Source organism: Tetrao urogallus (assembly GCF_951394365.1).
Source record: "Tetrao urogallus genome assembly, chromosome: 2".
Taxonomy (NCBI): domain Eukaryota; kingdom Metazoa; phylum Chordata; class Aves; order Galliformes; family Phasianidae; genus Tetrao; species Tetrao urogallus.
This window is the reverse complement of record NC_136814.1, coordinates 64,980,584-64,987,845: the sequence shown is the minus strand read 5'-3', so window position 1 is coordinate 64,987,845 and position 7,262 is coordinate 64,980,584.

Below are 7,262 nucleotides of genomic sequence, written 5' to 3'. Positions count from 1 at the left end.
GATCTGGAAACAACATTTCTGTTCCATTCTGACTATGGTTGCAGCCATGGCATAAAAGTCTGCCTATACCAGGAAAACAAGACAACATGCTTCCACACCTCCCTGCCTGGCAAATATAATATTCTGTTTTGCAGCTCTAGCATCTCTACACCTCTCTGGGTATACACTCTGAAATGTGAATAAAAGGAACCCTAGACAACAAGAATTAACAAACTAAAAGTGCAACACTCTTAAAAAGCATGCAAGCAGGAACCTCAACTATAGGCAGAATTCCCTGCTAGTTTTCCAGTACTTATGAAATATGAAAATGGCTACAATGATCTTAGACGTCTACTTACAGGCATTTTAAAAATGTGTTTGCTTCCCAGAGATTATTTTCCGCCTATTTCTGATGCTCATTAATTTTCCACAGGCACCAAATAACCCGCAAACTGGGATATCCCACAGCCCCACTACATCTGCAAAGCACAAAACCATTAGGCAAAAACTGGGGACAGCTGAGTGGAGTTGCATGGGAGGACCACCCGAGAGGAGCCAACCTCCCTGGGGGCCACGAAAGCCTATTTTCCTATAGCTTTGCACTTTTTTGGGAGCATCTAGTTCCTAACAAGGGAACATCTCCAGCATCTTGAAGGCTGACGTGCTTGCCCCAACCACTCTGCCCTCTGCAGCGTGGGCTGCCAGGTGCGTGGAGAACACTCAGGGACCTGACACGTCTCCCTCAGCCGCTGTGATAACAGCCTTTCACACGCTCACTCATTTGCTCTGTGAAACGTGCAGAAATGTGTACATCTCACAGACATGTACCCTCTGCCAAACTTCAAAAGCCACTGCTGGTGGTGAGGGGCACTGACTGACACACATAATCGCACACATTTGTTTCCTTCCTTAAAAAGATTAGTGAAAAACAAAACAAAACACTTTTTTTTTTTTTTTTTTTTTAAGTACTATATGCTTCAAAACATAGCTGGTACTCAGCAGGACCTCAGAGTGTGAGGGTATCACAGGCAGCAGCACAGGCAGCAGAAGCTGCCCAACAGCTGACCCTGCTACACATGGCCCTCACAGTGTACACAGCCTGCGGCCAAGGGCAGCAAAGGGAAACTCAGAGCCTGTCTGAAATGGACAAGGACATTCCTGAAGTGGTCTGCTGAAGAGAAACAAGCATTTAAAAACTGTCATCAGTGAGGGATCAGGTGTCCCTGTGGGCACGGGTCCTGACCCAACACTGTCACCTTCACTCCGCCCACTGCAGTGCTAAACTGCTTCATCTCCTTGACCTGACACAGCCTCAGGCCATTTCCCAGGGATCTGCCCAGCAACGAGGTCACAGCTGTACCCAACAGTAAGCTGTTGGGCATGCAGGGGGCTGTGGGGGCACACCTGGGATCTACCCACAGAACAACAGGCTTTCTGTCTCAAGGCAGTGGGGCTGCAGAGATGGACACACACATACAGTCGACAGCAGCATCCAGGCTGGGCCTCGAGCCTGCGTGGGGCGTGCAGGACTGGGCAGTTCTGGTCTCTCGGTGGTGGCTGAGGATCAGTAAGCCCAAACCTACGGTTCTCACTACTCAGCCCCACAAAACCCACATCCTGAAACAAACGGCTACTGTTTGAAATTAGAGTCATTTTTACACAGCTGATTGTACTGTAATTAAAAAGCAATGCCACACCGGCTCGCTCCCACCGTTTCCATACCAACACCGTGGAGGGCTGAGCAAGCTGGGCCCAGAAACCTGCTTTTTTCCTGCTCTCAGTGGGTCTGAGGGCCTGTCTGGCACTGCTGGGAGCTGCCCTGGCACTGTGAGGCCCAGGTCCCCATGGCCACCCCCAGCTCTGTGCCAGAGGGCATAAGCTGCCCTGGGCTCACACAGCCGCGTAGGGAGGGAGCGGGATGGGACCTGGCTACAGGCACTGCCAGGCAGCTATGCAAATAGGCAGGACAGCATTTCAACACCAGGCGTGTCCCTTTCCAGCGCTTACCCCAAAACTCTCCTGATCAGAAAACAAAAAAGAAAAACAAACAACAAAAAAACAGACTGCAGTGAAATGGCTGAAACATGTTGTGACCATCTGTGAAAGTCAGCCTATCGGTAGAACGAGAGAGAAGGGGGGAAAAGGGAGGGAGAGAAACATTTGAGGGGGGGGAAAAAAAAAAAACATTCACCGAGAGCCAAAAGTGGGTCAGCAGCTCACTGCAGGCAGGGACCGAGAAGCGCAGCGTCTTCGGCACTCCTTACCTTGGGCTGAGGGACGCTCGCCCTGAGCTCAGCGGGAAGGGGACAGGGCTGGAGCGAATCCTGCGGGCTCTGCGTACACCCGGCTCTCCCTCCTCGGCCGTTTTTTTTTTTCCTCCTTTTACGACAGCCTCCCTTCCTCTCCCAGGTAGGCTGCAGAACTGGCTCTGCAGCAGGAAGTGGAGGAGGCATGCAAATCACAACGCGGAATGGGGAGCTTCGTCGGCAGCCGCCGCGGGGGAGTGGAGCGGCGTGGAGGAGCCACGCGCTGGGCTTCACGCTTTCCGAATGCCCGTGCGCGTCTCCCTGCCGTAGGAGGCCGAGAAGAGCAGAGAAACAGCTGTAGGGGAAACCCGCTGTGAGTCCTAAACAGTGTGCCTCACTGGAAAAGCCGCCGTGTTTTTTGTGTGTTTTGGTTTTTTTTAATCCTCTGTTACTTACCGTCAGACCCAAGCATTACAACAACGGTGATTCAGCCTACCAAAGAAAATCACACCGTGACGATAACGAACTACATAAAGAACAACAACAACGAAAAATTTAGCGTCTTTTTTTTTTTTTTTTTTTTTTTTTCTAAAATTTGACTTTTAGTCACTTCCAAGCTTTCCTCCTGATGCCTTCCCACTGCTCCAAGAGCTGGGTGAGGCACCACTGGCAGCCATTTCTCGGCAGGATGCAGCTGTGTGTCCACCTGCACCACCTCCCTGACCTACCCGCTCCACTGCCCTCTCTGCCCGGAGCTGCTCCTGATCTTTACCCTACATCTTAGTTTAGCCCTAGGAGGAGTCTGTCTTGGCTGCAGCTGTGCAGCTTCAGGCGGCTGCTGGCTTCGCGCTTGACCGGCTGGCCTGCACACGTCTAAATCACATTCCTTGAGTCCAGGCAGTGCCTCTTGCTCCTGCACCCATTCCGTGGCACGAGGATCCCCCCTATGGAGACACAATGCCCTCAAGCCCTGCTCATGGCTGCAGGCTGAAGCCGTGGCCCATACACTTATTTCCTCTTGTGAGATTTCTTCGGGAATGTTTAGATGGCTGGGAGCAGGCCCGTGCTGAATGCTAAGCATGGTTATATATGCAGTGGTCCTCCCTGGGGCTTACCTTCTTCTCAGAGACCTCAGGATCTCAGCCTGGCCCTCTGTCCGACTCCTTTCCTTCCTCTTCTGCTGAGGATATCCACCTTTCCTTTGGGGTCATCCAACAGTATGCTTCTGGGCTGAAGCCAGAAAACACTCAGTTAACAGCATCATCCCACAGATGGGTGTCAGCACTCCTGCTTTAACACAACCAGGGATATGCATCCTTTGCTGCCCACAGAACTGGGCCCTGGTGGGGAGCACTGCCCGAGCAGGGCTCAGGGCCTAAGGAGGAATGGCCCAGCCCTGAGTCGCACCAAATTTGGCTTCCCATCAGCCTCATGGCAACTGCACTGCAGCTTGCACCCTGTGGCTGCACCAGTGCTAAAAGCAGGGCCTTGAACAGGGGTCTGCCCTGTATTGCTGGCGGGATCTGTTTGTAAAGGACTGTGTTGTGCTGCCATCAAACATCTCTACCTTCACACACAATACCATCAAACATTTCTACCTCCTATTCTGGCAACAGCTATGGACAGGCCTCTCTCATTCTCCACTGTTTATACCCTGGATACCATGCTACAGAAACACAGACTGATTGAGGCTGACTGAGACCCCTGGGTCCATCTGCTCCAACCTCTGTCCAAGCAGGGACACCTAGAGCAGGGTGCCCTGGTCCAAGTCCAGCTTTTGGAGATCCCTGAGGAGGAGACTGCAGCCTCTGAGAAGCCTGTGCCAGTGCTCCATCACCCATACAGCACAGGGCTGCCTGGTGTTCAGAGAGAACCTCCTGTGTTCCAGTTCCATTGCCCCTTGCCCTGGCACTGGGCACCTCTGAAAAGGCTTAGCTATGTCTTCTTTGCACTGTCCCCTCAGATATTTGTACATTGATGAGATCCCCCTGAGCCTCCTCTCCTCCATGCTGAACAGTCCTAGATCTCTCCAGTCCTTTCAGCATCTTGGTGGCCTTTCATTAAACTCTCACCAGTAGCTTTATGTGTTCCATATGCATTCGGCCACCTAGAAATGCCCCTAGGATTTAGTGCTATCTGAATCAGTATTCTCCTAGGGTTATTTCCCCATGGAAATTGCCATCCATGTATCTTTATTTGAAGTGGTATTTGTGGCCCAAAGAAGGGAGCAAGAGCAGCCTTGTTCCTCTGGATGTGATGTCTGGGGGATAGGCTGTGAAATCTGGTCCTCATGTGTGTACAGACATGTGAGTCCAGAAATCAGACCTACAGACCTCACAGTGCCAGCAGCAGCAACCAAAGGACCAGCTCTGCTCCTTCTTTAATTTACTAACCCCCAGAAATCAGCAGGTACCTACAATCAAAGAATCATTTTGGTTGGAAAAGACCCCAAAGATCAAGTTCAGTCACCATATCCCTCAGCACCACATCCTCGTGTCTCTTAAGCACCTTCAGGGATGGTGACCCCACCACTTCCCTGGGCAACCCATTCCAATGCCTAACCACCCTTTCTGTGCAGAAGTCATTCCTGATATCCAATGTAAACCTCTGGTGCAACTGGAATTTGTTTCTTTCATCCTATAACTTGTCACCTGAGAAAAGACACTGACTCCCACCTTGCTTTCACTTCCTTTTGCATAGTTGTAGAAGAGCGATGAGGTCTCTTCTCACCCTCCTTTTTTCACGTGGAACACTTCCTTTCACTTGTGCTTCAGGTACTTTCTTAGAAGTCTGAAAAAAAGAGAAAAAAAACCACAAAACGCATGGAAGACTGCTAATTGATAACAATACTGCTGAGCAGGTTTAAGAGCAAAGCCGAGGTCCACCTAAACACTCTTCCACAAAGTTGTAGAAGCAATTGACTACTTTTGGGTTAGGAAACTTAGAAAACTTGTCTGAGTTTATCTCAGAATTTATCTCAGAAAAGCCTGTCCCACTCCCCAAACCCAGGCCATCGTAATTGTATTCTGAAGGCTGTTTTGTAGTTCTGAAGTCTGCCTACTATCTTCACAGAGCACTGGCTCGAACTCGGAATGCTTTAGAGTTATTATCTCATCTGCACACTGTTTAAGAGCAGAATGTGCTGTGTCATATTGGGCCCATCTCAGAAGGTACAGATTAATATTCAAATGCAGGTTGGATTGTTTTCATTGGCAACAGCACCCTGAGCTGTTTTTTATAAAAAGCAGTTGCTTGTCCTTTAGGAGTAATATTGCTATTTTTGATCAGGAAGACAACGCCAATGTCTGGTGCTGCTTCTTGCGTCTTCTACTGCATTTACATAGCCATAGAATTAATTTCATCATAAATGCTTTTGTTCCCAGATGATTCACTGTTTGGAGTAAAGCACTCCACATTGCTCAGCTTTTCACATTAGTGATGTGAGTTAATCTGGAGACATCATAATGAGCGTTTCATTCCACCTGCCATGGTGTAAGGCACGCTGCAACCTCAATTGGCAAGATCCTCACTGCTGTTGCACTGCGAAGGGGTTTGCTTCCATTTCCTGCTGTGTCGCAGTGTCCATGCACCTGCACAAACATTTTCCACTTTTTTTTAGGCTTTTGCTTTGGCATCTTCTAGTCACGCCCTGGAGAGACACCTGCAAGGGGAGAAATAAGCACCTCCACGTCAGCTTATGCACTGCTTCTAATTAAACCTTGCATAATGACGAAACCCTCCTGCCATTTGTTAAGATTTTCCCCACAGCATTCCGTATCCCCTTAATTAAGAGCAGGAGCTAAGTAATACCTATTTTATTCCCTGTTGCTTCCAATTAGGCATCCATTGATTATTACCCACTCGACATTTGACAATTAACAGAGCTCCCACTCTCTGCAAGACCAGAGGACGTACTTCTTCAGCAACACACACCCAGAGTAGTGCATGAGGAGCTGTGGGGTGAGCGACGGAGTTAGAGGCAGGAGGGTACGGCCACCCAAGTGGAACAGAAGACATGTGCCATATGCAAATGTTCAGGATGCGGTGTGTGTTTGATACATGGGATGTATGTGAGGTCATGTACAAAGCTCACTGGAGGCCTGGCTGCACATGGGAGGCATGGGAATTGAGGGCAAACTTTAGTTCTCAGATGATCAAACGTACCTCAGCCTCTGCCTTTAGAATATAAATCAAATCCCAATGTGGCTTTTTACGTTTTTTAGCAGACCAGGAGTTAGCACCCTCTGACTTCTGGCTGAACACCTATTTTTGGCTCCACCTGATTGTGCCCAGGCCACGGCCATCAGCAAGGAGTGCAGATGTTGCGTGAGTCAAAAGGGCACTGCTGCATCCGTTTTCCAGCAGGAGGGAGCCTTCCTGGACAACTTCTGGGAAATCCTGAGGTGTGATGGGGCTGGAAGGCAGCCCAGAGCATTGCGGGTGTGAATACTGAGTCAGCGGTGCCAAGGTTTTGGGCAGGGTGAACCCCAGAATAAGCAGATAAAGCTACAGCGTGATCAAAAACCTTCCCTGCTTTTTTTTTTTTTTCTTTTTCTTTTTTTTTTTTTTTTTTTTTTTTTTCTTCCTTGAAAGAAAATTCACCCCCTCCGGCCTCAGGGATTGGTGTGAAGATGGGACCACCAGCAGCCCCACACATTTTACAGTGCTCTGAGTGCAGGGGCTCAGCAACAAATGCTGATGTACAGAAGAGCGGCCCAGAGCCTTCGGCAAGCTGCAGCCCAGCCAGGGAGGAAGGAGGAGAATCTCATATCTGTGCTCTTTGCCCTTGCAGCCATTTATGGAGCTTAATGCTGAGTTATTCCCAACAATGAGCAGAACAATCCGGCTCCCACCTGCCTGAGGTGGGTAGGCATAATGCCTTCCCTTCAGACACAGACACACAGCTCCCGGGGCATTTTGCCCACTATCTTAGATATAGGCTACTCCCTCTCCCTTCATCAGTTGTTGACGTTGTGTAAAAGCACCTGCAGCCCGAGCTCACTGCTCTGCTGTCATCTGATGGCCCACAGTGGAACA